The sequence below is a fragment of the Pocillopora damicornis genome, chromosome 4, assembly GCF_964200805.1.
Source record: "Pocillopora damicornis chromosome 4, jaPocDami1.2, whole genome shotgun sequence".
NCBI classification, from domain to species: domain Eukaryota; kingdom Metazoa; phylum Cnidaria; class Anthozoa; order Scleractinia; family Pocilloporidae; genus Pocillopora; species Pocillopora damicornis.
In genome coordinates, this window is record NC_142673.1 from 26,717,386 (window position 1) to 26,732,212 (window position 14,827).

At 37.4% G+C, this 14,827-nt stretch overlaps 2 long non-coding RNA genes across 2 annotated transcripts; one reads left to right on the forward strand and one right to left on the reverse strand.

Annotated features, from left to right (window-relative positions):
* Positions 1-3,678: 3,678 nt before the first annotated feature.
* Positions 3,679-7,286, reverse strand: LOC149047451 (uncharacterized). Its single transcript, XR_016186189.1, has 3 exons — positions 7,156-7,286; positions 6,112-6,165; positions 3,679-3,806 (listed from the first exon to the last, which is right to left on the reverse strand). It is a non-coding gene; the product is annotated as an uncharacterized LOC149047451 (long non-coding RNA).
* A 113-nt stretch (positions 7,287-7,399) lies between these two features.
* Positions 7,400-8,940, forward strand: LOC149047452 (uncharacterized). The gene is made up of 3 exons (XR_016186186.1): positions 7,400-7,685; positions 7,867-8,026; positions 8,702-8,940. It is a non-coding gene; the product is annotated as an uncharacterized LOC149047452 (long non-coding RNA).
* The last annotated feature ends 5,887 nt before the right edge of the window (positions 8,941-14,827 follow it).

Consider the following 14,827-nt stretch of genomic DNA (forward strand, 5'->3'; position numbering starts at 1 on the left):
GATCCGAGTACAGTTTTAGCTGCAATCAAGGCTATTCACTATTTGGTGAACGGGGATTGAAATGTGCGGCAGAAGGAAAATGGAACGCCAGCCTTCCTAGTTGTCTTAAAGGTATATCTAGCCATTTTATCAGCACCAATTCTCTCCGTGTTGAATTATTTAAATCGTGTTTTTCTGTTCTTCACAACGGTTTCAAGACCACCAGACTTGGCATGAAATTAAATATAAGTTTTCTTTATCTTGCACTAGAGTTCTTGGCAGAGAAATAATATTTATTTTCAGATGTAGCCATCTATTGCCCGTTTTCCAATTCTTTTTTCTTTATGTGTTTTTCCCTCGATAGAATGCCCCTTCCTAGCTACTGGCATAGACAATGGTTATAAACATGGCCGTGGGTCGGTGGAAGGCTCCTCGGTCTGGTTCTCTTCTCTTGAAGGAAACAAATACCTCTATGGTGATGAAGATGGCCGATGGAATGGTACAATATGTTCTTGTCTGAAAAGGTAAATGAAATATGTTTTTTTCAATTTAAATTTGACGATAACATGCTCACAAGATAAACCATGACTATAAGAATAACTCTTAAAGCATCCCACATCACTGCTCTATTTCCGTTAAAATTACTTACCTACACGAGTTTATACGCTTACCGAAGAACAGCAATACGTCAGAAAGCTGTACGCTTACACAGTTTTATATTCTTTTCCAAAGATTGTTCTCAAATGAACCGCAGTCTAGAAAACGGGCACATTAATTAAATAGTAATGGATCCACATCAAGTGCAGTGTACAGCTTTCTTTGCGATGAAGGATACAGCATAGATGGAGAAACCTTGCTGCGCTGGGACAATGGAATGGTAGCATTCCTGTATGTTTAAAGGGTAGGCAAAACTCTCAGTTTACTGCTTTATTACCTTTTGCAACGGCTGACCTGGTATGCATTAATTCTTTGTTATAGTCGCTTCCTAATCGAGTTGTGTCTCACAAAAACTTAGCAATTAGTAGTAGCAGTAGTAGTAACAGAGGAAATAGTGGCATTAACAGCCAACTGTTCTATTGGTATCGGTATTGGTGGGTGTTTTGCCGGTTGCGAAAGCGGTGTTCCCATAATGCTCGTGATAGAAGGAGGGTAGGTAGCGATATTAACTTTCTCTGTGTTCGTGGCACAGGATGAAGGATGATAATTGCTTGACTGCTGTGGCAGCGGTGATATTAGCAACGATGGCGATGGTGTAGTTTTGATAGTTTTGATGCCAATTGAGATCATTTTAATGGGAGTTGTAGGGGTTGTGTCATCTTTTTGCGAGTGCGTAAACTAATAGCAGTGGTGGCAATGATTCAAGCGTAAATAAAAATACCTCTGAAAGTCTTTTATTTGTACTTCACCCTCATTGAACAACTTTCATTTCACCCCGGCTCGTACAGATATAGAGGAAAAGGATACAAACGGCTGGTACCTTTACGTCCTAACTGGTGCTGCAATCCTGATTCTGATAATCGCAATTGGCCTGTTAGTAATTTTTTGTCGACGGAGGTCAGGTCAAAAAGATACAGCAACCGCGAAGGGTGACGGGGAGGCAGAACTGGAAGTTGTGATGAAACCTAAAGTATCTGTGGATAGTAAAGAGTGTGGTGTTAATGAAAGATTTCCGTGGACCCTAGCTATGTTTTCTGGATTTCAGAGAGTGTCACGTCTGATATAATTGTTTTAGAGCCCTCTTTAAAAGCTTGAATATTCCCGCCGTAACTTAACGCGACATCAAGAGATCCTTCCATAGTACTGCATTCAATATTTGAAATGTCTGTTAAGTTAACTTTTTAAGTGGCGACCTTAACTTAAAGAGATATACTGATAAAAGTCCACGCAGAGCGATAAGTTTCCATCGACTTACCGTCTTGAAGTAATCCACTTTGAAAAGTGGATCTCCACACCCAGAAACGTTGACAGAGTGTAGAGCTTTATTTATAGTAAAAAATTGTACATTCTTGTTGTAATGTATAGAAATTCCCAAATTCATTGTATTCATTAAAATTTTCACCCCTGAACGACTAAAAAGTTCTGCAAACTTTTTTGAGTCACCGGAGCTTGTATCAGAATTATCGAGGGACTAGGCAAGATAAAGTATTTTAAAGGATATAATTGAGTGGGTCGGGGCATTCCAAATGGCCTGCAAGACAGGTTGGGGACCTGGGCTCATATCTATACCTGCGCGTGCGTTGGTAGACTATAATACATAGACTTAGCCGAGCTTAGAAGCGGAGCTCTTGTTACTTTATTTTCGAGCCCTTCATTATTCTGAATAAAAACTGAAATAAAACTCTTCAGCACTGGCTGTAGAAGAGTTTCTTCAAGGGGATTTAGAAACCAGTCCGGGGTAAGGAAACAATTGACGAGGTCTGGAGCCTGGGGACGATGTTCTCACAACTTGCAAGAAGATCAACACGCATGCTAGTCAGCGCTATTTTCAAACAGCCTAGGACCTCGTTGTTCCTGATGTTTTGAGCAAATTTTCGTAGAAAGGGTATGTTTTCTTCAGATGAAGTGTATGGTGCATAGGCTGTGCATACCAATCCCTACACATAATAAAATGTCAGAAGGATCAGAGGAAAAGATAATGTGCCATACATCTGTAAGAGTTCATGTAATTATTTTATTTTTAATTGTTTTAACCTTCAAACAACTGGGGCCATGTAAGTACTGATAAAAATGCACAAAAGAACTATCTGTGGTAAGAGGGCATGCTTTCCTTTCTTAATTTAAATAAATACTGAAGTTATCATCTTTCCACAAGCCCAGTGGCAAGTGAGAGTGATTGAGACTGATATTGACTATGTTATTTGAATAAATATCCAGAGGAAGCTAAAAAGAAAGATATGGTCTGCACAACTCTCTTATTTTTTATTTTTTAACCTGTAAAGCTAAGGCATTTATATTCTTGCTTAATGTGCATTATGTGGATGCCAATTAATTTAACTTTCATGAATTAAAATACAAACAATGTTTTCTTCGTCTACGTGCCCTACACATTACAGGGGAGGAGGCAGGTCAAAGTAAAAACATGAATTAAAAAGGGAGTGCCCCCATTAAATTCAGTCCTAATTATGGGGGATCCTTGCCTTTCCAGATTTCAACCCTTTAAAACTCGCATATCTTGTGACTAATTCCGTATATCAATGTTTAGTTTGGGTATGAGCACTGATTAGAAACACCATGCATTAATGGAAGCTTGAGAAAGAGTATTTAATGCAATCTAAATAATAACATCACACGTTACAATGTGGTAACCTACACAGCAAAATTATATAAGATTTTCACACAATTCCAAATAAAGGAAGTCAGGTTATTAATTCACCAGCTTCAACTTTAAGGGCTAAAGGTACAGAGAAATAGATATAGCAAACAGTTACAATTAATACAAAGTTAAAAGTTGAAAGCTAAAAGATATACATTACAGTCATCAGACCCTAGCTATGCATGCTAGCAAAGAAAGGGTCAGTTAACACCATAACTTCTCCCAAACATTCATGCTTACCAGAAATTATAAAGTTTTTGTCACTAGGTGGTACTGTACTTACAATAGTTCTACCAACACAAATACACTTTTCTAAAGTTATCTCACAGCATATGACTGAACACTGGTCATGTGGAAAGTTTCTGCTTGGGGACAACATTTCAATTACCTCAGCAAACTGTAATCAGAATTAAAAGCCAAGGTGTATTAACCAAGTGCTCAAGTTTCCATATTAGTCACTTAATTGTTACAGTGAAGTTCACTCCTTTTTGAGGCTATCTTCAGCTTGATCATCCTGTTACATGTGGAAATATCAAATGTTACTCACGTATTCAAATAATTAACTGCATCAAAATTTCTAACTTTTTGAATAACCTGCTTCCTTTAATTGTGCCCCAGAAATAGCAAATGGTATTGAAGAGAAAGGAAGAAAGTTCTTGAAACATTCCGTGTTAAATGAAACTTTCTCGTGAATCTTCATTGTGACGGCAACCAAAACGTCTGTGAAGCTATAACAACAATTACCTTTCCATTTAAACAAACTGTAGTGAAGCATGATATGAATTAATTTAATCTCACCCAGTTTTAATTTAGAATCCGAAATCTGATGAACTTACAGGTGAATAGGAAAAAAACTCAATGTGCTTTTACTGCTTCTGTCATTCTAAATATTACAAATCAATCACGCCACCACTTAACCCTTTAACCCCTAAGAGTGACTAGCATCTAATTTCTTCCAACAATATCACCTCTGAATCATACATTACAGTCATGAGAATAAAGGAAATGGTCACCAACTAAAGAAGCTCTGGATTGTTAAACAAATTCTCCTTGCTGACACCAGGAAATGTATGGAGGTTGCAGTATGGAGAATATGCATTATGATGTTAGGATGTAAAGGATTAAGTGTGATTTTTTTGATGATGTGTACACTTTCTTATGGACATCTAATTTTAGTATCTATCTTTTATTAGCTGATGTGTGAGAAGAATTAAGTCCGCACTGGTAATTTGACAGATCGCAGGCAAACCCTACAACTGATTAAATTTTATTTGATCAAAAACAATCAGGGCAATAGAGGAAATTAGCTGGCACAATTCAAGTTTCCCTTCTTAAGTATTCTGTGATGTTTTTTCTATCATATGGTAAAGTTTACAGTTTTAGGCTCATTCCACTGTCTTCTGTTCATTTGTTTGTTTGCTTACCTAACAATCTTAACTACACTGTATTGTTGCCAACAAATGCAAGGAGTGGCATATGAAATGTGTACAGTTGTTAACCTTTTAATCCCTGAGAGTGACCAGCATCTAATTTCTCCTTTCAATGTCATCACTGACTCAAACATTAAGTTGTGAGAAAATAAAGGAAATGTTAAACAACTGAAGAACTTCTTGATCATTAAACAAATTCTCCCTGCCAGCACATTAGGAATTGTACAGAGAACAGTATGGAGAATATGCGTACTGATGTTGGGGTGTAAGGGGAAATCATGCAATCAGTTTTATATATTTAGAGTTTTGCTTGAACATGTGATTGCAGTAAGTGCAAGTGCCTAATAAACCTAAATCTATGGTCTTCTACTCTTCCATCTTCGAGGGTGCCTTGGTACATAAAAATTGAAGTTCAGTGCCTTTAGTAGCTTTTTTGGATACAAAGATCAACAAAGAACAACAGCCACACCAAAAAGTCTTTTTAGAGACACCTCTACAATGGTAGGTTAACACATAATAACATGTATGAGTGAAGTATGTCAAGTATTAAAGTATGGTTGTCAATTTTCTTTTCATTACTTGCGAATAGCTTATTTCTATCATCTTCAAACCCCCTTCACTTTCAAAGAAAACCGTTTCCCATGAGAATTTAAACATTAAAGACATGAGCTACCAGCCACAGGTTTTCCCATTGTAAATGTTTCATAACATCACATTCTCATCACATTTGTTTGTTTCATTTAAAAGCATAAGAATATTTTAATCATTAAAATATAATGACATCCCCACTTTTAACCCTTAAAGTCCCACTAGAGACCAAGACAGAATTTCTCCTCACACTATCAATATGATATCAAGCAGAGAAGTAATGAGAATAAAGAAAATATAAATTAGGGGATTATTAGTTGATCCAATTCCAAATTCTCCAAACTAGCATTAGATAAATTGTAAGGCAGAAAATAAGGAGAATTTCTAATGAAATGTTGGGAGTTAGATGGAGGGTTAAGACACGTGGTAATCAGACATACCAGAAAGACAGTGAATAAATGTAACATCATACTCCAATAAAGTGTTCTTATGTAGAGTGAAGTTTCAAACTCATTGAAATTAAGTTGACTTCATGATTCAGATTTTGGTCAAAGAAATGTGTTATATCTCTTTACAAGGATGGAAAGGGAATGCCATTTATGAATTTTAAAATAATAAATGCCAAAAACTTAAAGATGGAATTTAAAGAAAAACTACTAAAATATGGTATATCTATTCACTGAGATTTTAATCATCAGCTGGCACACAGATATAAAAGAGGATTTGAGAAAAAACCCAGGGAAGTAAAATTTAAGATTTAGGAGAAGCAAATAACATTAATTAGTATACTGATGTTCTCACCTGAATTCAATCTGGAAAAAGAGCTCTTCAACACTTCTGTTTTATATTCTCACACTTCAATGAAAACAAAAAAATTAATTATTTGCAGGCAGGTTAAGCAGGAAATTAAAGGGATGGATATATGTTACATAAAGAGAAACTTCTAACAATAAAATAAACCAGAAGCATATTACTTAAATGTCTATGCTTCTGAATACAGCTATAATAGGTAAATTTAACAAGCTATCTGTGATATGTAAACCTGGTTCAATACATGGTTGTAAAAGCAATTTCATTCTAACCTTGCTCCTTAAGGGTGCCCTTATATCAAATATATCAAGTCCAGAGTCAAAAGCCAGACTTTTGGGGCTACACAATAATAAAATAGTCAATGAGTTATGCAAGGCCAAGTTATCAAGAGTCAATTAAGTATAGTTTCCTAAAATTGTATGGAAAGATTAAAATGTGCTTCACTTGTGCTACATATACGGATTTATCATTCTTAATTCCTGATGAAATTCCGAGAGTGAGACTAAATTAATTCACATGAAAATGTCCAAGCAAGTTACAGAAATGGTTCATGAATTGTAAACTAATGTATTAACAAAACTCCCCAAAATTATGGTGCCCATAATGGAATTTATCATTCATAATCACCAATGGACTCTCAAAAATTGCTCTCAAAATCCGAAAGTTATTTATTTATTTATTTATTTATTTATTACAATCTATGGTCAAAAAGGCCAAACGATAATCTATAAAGGAGTTTGGAACCCCATATAAGAACAGATCACCTATGAACTAATATAAATACACAAAAGATAATATATTCAAGAAATGCATTTATGATAAAGAAAAATACTTAAGAACCACTAATAAATTTCTTAACTCCAGACTTAATAATATTTACATTATCAGAATAACGAATATCGGGTAATTGATTCCCCATGTCAATTATTCGATGGAAAAAACAATACTTCAAGACATCATTCCTTTCATACTTCTTCTTTAAAGTTAAAATTTTAATTTAATTAGAAGTTTAATTTACGCTAACCAGGTGCTTACCAGCGTGCTTGTGAGCTCATATCGCCAGGAACCCGTTTAATTACACGATGACGGTTCGGACACTTCTTGCAAAATGCGATGACTATCAATTTCAGATATTAATTCTACAGTTTCCAGCATTGGGAAAAAATTATCGTATCGCAGGCATGTTCATCATAACTCGAGCAATAAGTACGCCTCGAGAGGTTGAGCTAGGAGGGGGAAAAGAGGGGGCATCTCGTCTGCGCATGCGCCTGTAAAATTTGTTTGGCGCGTTCGGCGTCGTTTTGAAATTTTTAGCGCCCTTCTGCGGGTTTTCAAATGGGCGATCGACACCTTTTTGTTACATTTTTTGGAGAGGGATGAAAGAGTATGACAAGTTTACCACCATTTCTAACTTTGTGGATACTCGTGGAGTTTGCTGGCTCTTCGGATGAGGATATTTTAATGATCAAAGTGTGAACAAAACGCGAAAAAAGGCCAAAAACTGGAAGTTTGAGATTCGATATACTAACGATCAAGATGTGCACACGAGGCAACAAACCTTGAAGGTTAGTCTTAAGATGTTGATGTCTTACTTCTGTGAATCACGAAGTTGTATGTGGAGACGACCGTTAGATATTCGTCACGACAATAGAAGGTAGTTTAGAATTTTAAAATTGCGTTAAGTTCGAGTTGGCTCCCAAGCTTCAAATCACTTCATATAACATCGTCTTTTCTTTCACTATATAGTCACATAGAACACAAGGCTTTAAAAAATGTTCCAGCTTCAGGATTGAGTCGCTCTTACTACAACCTTCGGCGAACTCGTTTTTGAGGGGTTGAGATGGATTTTCCAAGTCATGGCTCATAACTGTCTTTGGCCTTTTTGCATCGAAGTCTGTCGTACATGGTATGTAGGCATTTGTCTTAACAACGGTTATAGTCTTGCCTCAATCATCTCCGGTTTTATCTTATTTTGTTGCTCTCTTTTGGTGAGAATTTTACCAATTGCCTTTTTGAGCTTGAAGTGCTAACTTGAGGATAAACTTCGGTAGAAACTATTTATCACATGGCCACCAAATCCTTCACCATTGTCAGTACGTTGTTTATTTATTCAGCTTTCGGTCTAACCAGTTCATTTACCTCAAAAAATGCGTGGGCTTTGTCTCATGAGTTTAAACTGGTGCCGTTTTTGTCATGTTCATGTGTTATCCGAAACGAATGGCATCAGCTTCATTCTGTCTTGTTTATTTCAGTAGAATACGTCTGCCATAGGAAATGAATTTTGAGTCGAAGTGTACTATGAAACTCGCAGATTAAAATTATCAAAATTTCTCTGGTTCTTAAAATATGAGACAAGTGATACAACAAATGGATAATTACTCAAGGGGCTGGAACTCCTTGTTTCTTTAGAATGTTAACTACAGTATTTCTGTCGTATTTAAAAACGAATTTCACGCTCAAATGTCTTCAAATAATGTAATGACATACATTTCACTTTGCCAGAAATGTCGTGATACTTCAATATTTATTTCTTAGTTGAGACCGATGATAGGAATTAACTTTTATGTTATCTGCTGTTTAGGGAGATGTGACATGACCCCACCACATATATTGACATAATGGATAGGTGTGACATTCAATGTGCCTAGCTGGTATTCAAGAGAATGCAATTACCTATTACCAGAAGCTTAATACTGGTATAAGTGATCAATCTTTTGTTCTCTCCTTGCAACTTGCCTCCACTAGCTCATGCTATAAGCAACTTGTGTCTATACCTTATTCGCAATTGTAAAATTACCAATAAAGTTTTTGAAAGTTTTATCCAAATTTTATTGGAAAAAAATATAAGGAGTGATCAGGTGAAATATTTTCATGTTCCTTAAGAGTGCTGAGCTTCCAATAAGAGCTATAAAATTTCTAAGTGAATACAAGAGTTATTGTTTTACCAAAACGTGATTTGAATTACAAACTGAAGCTAGTATCAAACAAAGTTTGGGAAAAAAAGTTTTGAATTTTTCTTGGCCTTAGCGTAAGAGAAAACCCAGATAAGACACGACTTACCTCCTCTTCTTTCTCGGATCCTTTGTGGTTCGCTTCTCTTTGTTAATTTCCCCTTTTCAGTCTGTTTTCTTGAGCTCTTTGTATCTCCTTCTCACGTTGCTCTTCACTAGATATTCGCGATAATTTGGGATTTTGGTGAACACATGATGAACATTTTACTCCCAGAATCATAGAAAATTATCAGAATCAAAGTATAATTATCATTAATAGAAGTAGTATTATAAGTAGTAGTATCGGTTCTAAGTAGTGGAATTATTATCATCATTATTACTATATTTATAATCGCATTTTAAACCAAGGAACGATGTGTAACTCTCGTCGATATATCGAAACTTCCGGTTAAGAATTTAATGTTGTTTCAGATGTTAAAATTGGCGCAAAAAATTTTCTTCTGGGAAAAGAGGGATTGCTTTAAGTCTAAAGTTGATCTAATCTCTTCTTGTTCACGATATTATGTGAGGATTCTAAGATGTTTCTTTTGATATGTCGATACCCATCTATACTCGCGAATTGTGTGTAAACTTCACTCGTTCAGATCGATTTCCTGCTACAACAGCAATTTTTTGCTTCTGATTTATAAATCCGACTTTTTATTAATTCATTCTACTTCTTCGGTCGCGCATTAGCGGGTAAAATAACCAGGGTTTTGTTTGGCAATGGCCCTCTCGTAATATCCTTAAACGGTTTTAGGCACCTCCAGTCATCCTCAGAAGTTTTCGTTGCATACTTATTAATTTGTGGAAGTCGTTTGAACATCTTCCGTAGTTTGCAGTTGTTGCCTAATTATTTCTATAGTCCAGACAGGGTTAAGGGAAATCTCAGATCCATAAAAAATAAGCTGGCTGTTGTGAATATGTTGGAAGCTAGAAACTTGTGAAATGTGTTGGGAATGAACAGAATACTAGCTAAGTTTATATACTCCTGTACAAATGTATAAAAGAAGAGGGAAATATGGAGAAATCTGAAGCTCCAATCTTTTGAGGCACTAGACGACTTGTTTTGGTGTTTTAGCTTAACGTTGTATCATATTGCAAGGTCAACTTCCGCATTTTACTTCCTCCCAAATCCGACTATGTTGCCATTACGTCAAAGTTTTTGTTACGCCCCGACATTGCCGACAGTAATCTTGTTAGTTAATTTGCTAAGTATCCGTAAGCGCCCTTAAAAGTGCGCTGTTCAGAGCTTAATGTTCTTAACAAGGCCAGCCCTACTTCCTTCCTCGCCCCCCAAAAGAAGAACTTAATTGGGCTGAGTAGGATGTTGTACAAAATATACATTTCCCTATTTGCATAATTAAAATTACAATAAGTCATGCATTATTTATGAACAAGAAGAAGCAACAACAACAACCCACCCGTCCTTCAGTTAAGATGGCATAGAAACAACTGTTTTTGAAATGTCTGACTCCATTTGTCTTCACTTTATCTTTCTTTCAACAAAGCACTTACCAGTAGTTCCAATTTGTATCAGTTAACGTCCTATTGTGACCCATTTGTTTACTTATTTATTTATTTTAATTTTCTTGTCTTTTTCTTTGGTTACTTTTGAGTAATCTTACAGAGAGTAGTCTTCGTGTCTTTTGAAAACATGTCCTATGCACAAATATATAAAAAAGAGTGACTACCTTTAGCCAATTTAGGCGTATACACTGAACCTCCACTCCCCCAGCCCGCTAACAATGTTTGTAAAACTAGGTATTGATAAAGTTTACGAAGCGCATCAAATTCAACTTTATTTGAGGGAGAAATAATTCGATGATAGTAATATCGTGTAAATTTCCCAAGACTTACAAACTCCATTGTAGGTTATCTAAGTATGATTAAACACATATATTATAATATAAAATCATTTACCAGCGGAAGTTGTAAAGAATAATGTTTTATACGACCTAACTTCCTAGAAGATTATCGACTTCAGCATAATTTTCATTTCTGGTTTAACTTTAATTCTGTGTGTGTGTGATTTCAGATGAACACAAATGGAGTTATCTCATTTCTGGGTGCAGTGAGTCAACACACCCCAGCTCCATTCTCCCTAAGGGACAACCGACGTCTTATTTCGCCATTTTGGGGTGACATGGACACCCGAAATGGAGGAACTGCATTATACAGGGAGTCTATTGACCCTGTATTGCTGGGCCGAGCTACAAAGGATGTTCGACGAGGATTCATAGATCACAAGAAATTCTCAGCCTCGTGGATTTTCATGGCGACGTGGGATAGAGTCGTATTCTATGGAGCTAAAGGAGAATTTAAAAACAAGTTAGTGAGGAAAGATGAATTTTTCGCTTTGTCGCAGGCGAGGGACAAAAACGCTCTCCAAATTGCTGATCCTAGCAGTAAACAGGACGTGTGTCACATAAGAACCTTGTATCGGTATAGCTCCCCATAGAGTCTCTATGGCTCACTACATGGTAGAACATTAGAGTGCGGAATCCGAAGGTCTGAGACTCGATTCCTTCTGAGGACTTAGAATTTTTTCCTTTGCCTTACGCTCGTGAAAAGACGTATAACATCTTTCTTCACTTCAGTAATGAACGCAAAATTTACCGTCTTTCCTATTCTAACTTTACAAACATGGTAACATTAGTTAAAACCCAACAGGGCTGTAAAGACAAATAATCTTAATTCATAATGGTTCAAGCAGAGGATCTTGTGTAAAGGGGGAGGAATTTACGAAGGAATTGCAATTTTGCACTTAGCCAGGTCAACAATTTTCAAGCAGTGCTGGTTACAAATGGACGTCATTCATTTGCCGTATTCAATAACAATCAAATCGTGTGGACAATTGGTATGGACAGCGAAAGCGAAGGGACTGAGGAAGGATTGGGCGGTAACCCTGCTCAGGTGAGTGTCTGAATGCAAAGTAACAGACAGTGCATTGACAAGTAAAAACGGTGAGCCCAGTAGCTTCATTACTACTATCTATAAAATAAAAAAAATTTAATTATGAACTTTCAGGTTGCAATGAAACGCACATTCAAATAACCTATAGCCTTCCAATATTCTTTCTCCTGCCCTTCCCCTACAGTTGTGTAGCCTGCGAGAGCACAAGAGTGCTATTTCAGGAGCAGCGAAGCCTGCGGTTTCGTGCCCACACGTCAGGCGAGCGTGCAAGAGGTTTGCAAAGAATCTGCAAGGGTTCTGCTCCCAAAATGAGACCTCTCCTAGACCTCTTTCCCGCCCATTTTGCTCGCCAATTCGAATCTCAAGGGCCTCATACTCGTACCACGTCTTTAATGAGAGTCTGCACTTCTCAAAAAGTTTTAACTAAAGAACGTATGGATAATGGAATACTCAAATATCTTTGGAACTACTTAATTCAATGAACTATAACCATGACACATTCAGCGTTGTGACTCCAAGAAAGGTTAAAACGTCACCCCAGCTAGAGAAAGGTACCAATTCATGCGCTGGGCTCGCTTGGAGAAGATTACTCATAGATCCGCGGAGTTGAACCCTTTCCTCTATCTGCAGCTATAACCGAAATATTACACAATGATGAAGATCTTACCATAACTGTATAGATTTGACTCTGAATTGCAGGACGGGTTTAATGCTGAAAATGGGGTGAGGTCTTCATTATCCCTGGCTCCCGAACAAATAACATCCTTAATCTTCCTTGCACCTCAAACGTTGCTCCAGACGGTCAGATAATGCTCCGAACCGATGAAGTAAGTGTGGAAGCCGGAGGATGCAACGCAAAAGGTACAATTTGCAAACGCATGTATAGTTTAAAGAAACATTACGGAGTCAAAAGCATAGATCTGTAGATGTCGTCGGAGATATTTGAAAGGCAACATGCACCATTGGCTTTGTTCAAGTTTCTGGGTCGTTCAATTTCTTACTTTTCTAAAAGGAACATTAAAAAATACACTCCCAAGGTCCTGCGAGAGGATGGTGATACATGGCAGGTAGATTCCACAATGGACATTAGTTGGGATTCGGGAAGCATTGGAGGACTAGACGAGGAAGTGTCGATTGATTTGGCGCGCTATATCATGGGAGATAATGGTGTCTCCGTACTTGACAGCTTCCGCCAAGTAGTAGACAATCAACTTAATTCTGGACATAGCCGGTTTACGGCCACAAAAGGAGACGGAGACGGAGACGGAGACGGCTAAGGGTGATTCTTTAAGCAATAATGTGTGGGAAAGAAAAAAAAAAATGAAAAAGAGAAAACAGTTCCTAAATATCTTTCGGTGTTGTTTTGTTGAAAAATTCATTGTTAGGGAAAGGCTATTCGAATACAGCGCACGCTCTGTCACTTAAGAACAGAACACAATTCAGTTGTTACGTCAGTTGTAATTCACTGTTCGTTTTTGTCAGCGAGTTTTAAGCTGTGTATTTTGTGTCGCAAAAAAAAGTGTTCTGTTTCGGTAATCACAACGAAACTGACTGCAAAATGGAATCGAGTAAAGTGCCTGGTAATAAAGAAAGTGTTTATAATAAAGTTGTAAAAGAATTCCGCGAACTCGAGAAGAATGCTGACAAGTATTTTGACAACTTGGATGCTGTCGAAGAAATGTGTTACAAAGTCAAGAAAGACGCGCAAAGATTTCGGCTGAAAGCTGAGGCCGACAAAGAACTATTGAAGAGAGATGCTGTCGTGAGGGCCAAATTGTTTTCGTCGGTCCTGGCGATGAAACTTCGTCCTATCAAAGAAGAGCCGACATGCTCAAGTGAGGAAAAGATGCCTGAAGCAGCTGAGAATGCACAGCGGCTAACTTTCACTGGTCGAGTGTGTCGTTATGTCAAGATTGGATGTGCTTTGGTGTTTGACGCAGTAGCTGCCTATGGCGTCTTCAAACTTACTCAGCCATACTTCTTTTAAATCACTGCACCGGGCCCTTAAAAAAAGATGGGCCCATCACTCGGTGAGAGAACGAAAAGTCTCCCCCTATTTGCGAACTCCGTTGCGCGAGTAAAAAGAAAGGAGGAGGATCCATGTTTTTTACTCCTTATCAAAAATATTCAGGCCCTTGATGTCAAAAGATATTCAAGGCAATGATTGGTTTGGGTGTTTTTTCTCAGGGCTAATCCTCTCGTTTCACTATTATTTTCTAGGAACATTAATGATCGTTTTATCAATCTTTTTCGAGTGTCAAGAAAAAACAGCTACAGCAACGTATCTAAGTCTCAGTAAGTGTGGAGTGAAGTGTTTTATTGGAAGAATGCGCCGTGGGCAGGAAGGAGATGTAACAAATGGTATCAGAAGAAACCTAATCCAGACACATTCAGAGGTATTTATTAGAGACCTACATTCCATATGTCTTCAGGAAGAAACAGATTAACGTGTTGTTATTGGAAGACATGCTTTCCCATACAGTCGCGTTAAAGAGAATGAATTTTGCGTCTTAAAGTCCAGATTCAAACGGTAGAGCCCCACACGCGCATTCCCTTTCTTTGAGAAGAAGTAAGCCGTCAGGAGAACCTAAGAAGCCCCGCTGTACAACGGAAAAAAGGAACTGATAAACAGGAGAGAGAGGCTAATCAATGTAAAGTTGAAACACGAAAGATAACTTTGCCTCGATTTCATTCACTGGACCCAGTTTGTTTTGTTTTCGTTCAAATGCATATTGAGTGTGGAGCACTGATTTACTTTTTTCTTCCATAGTGCCACGGGCTCTGGTCAGCAGTGCTGCTTT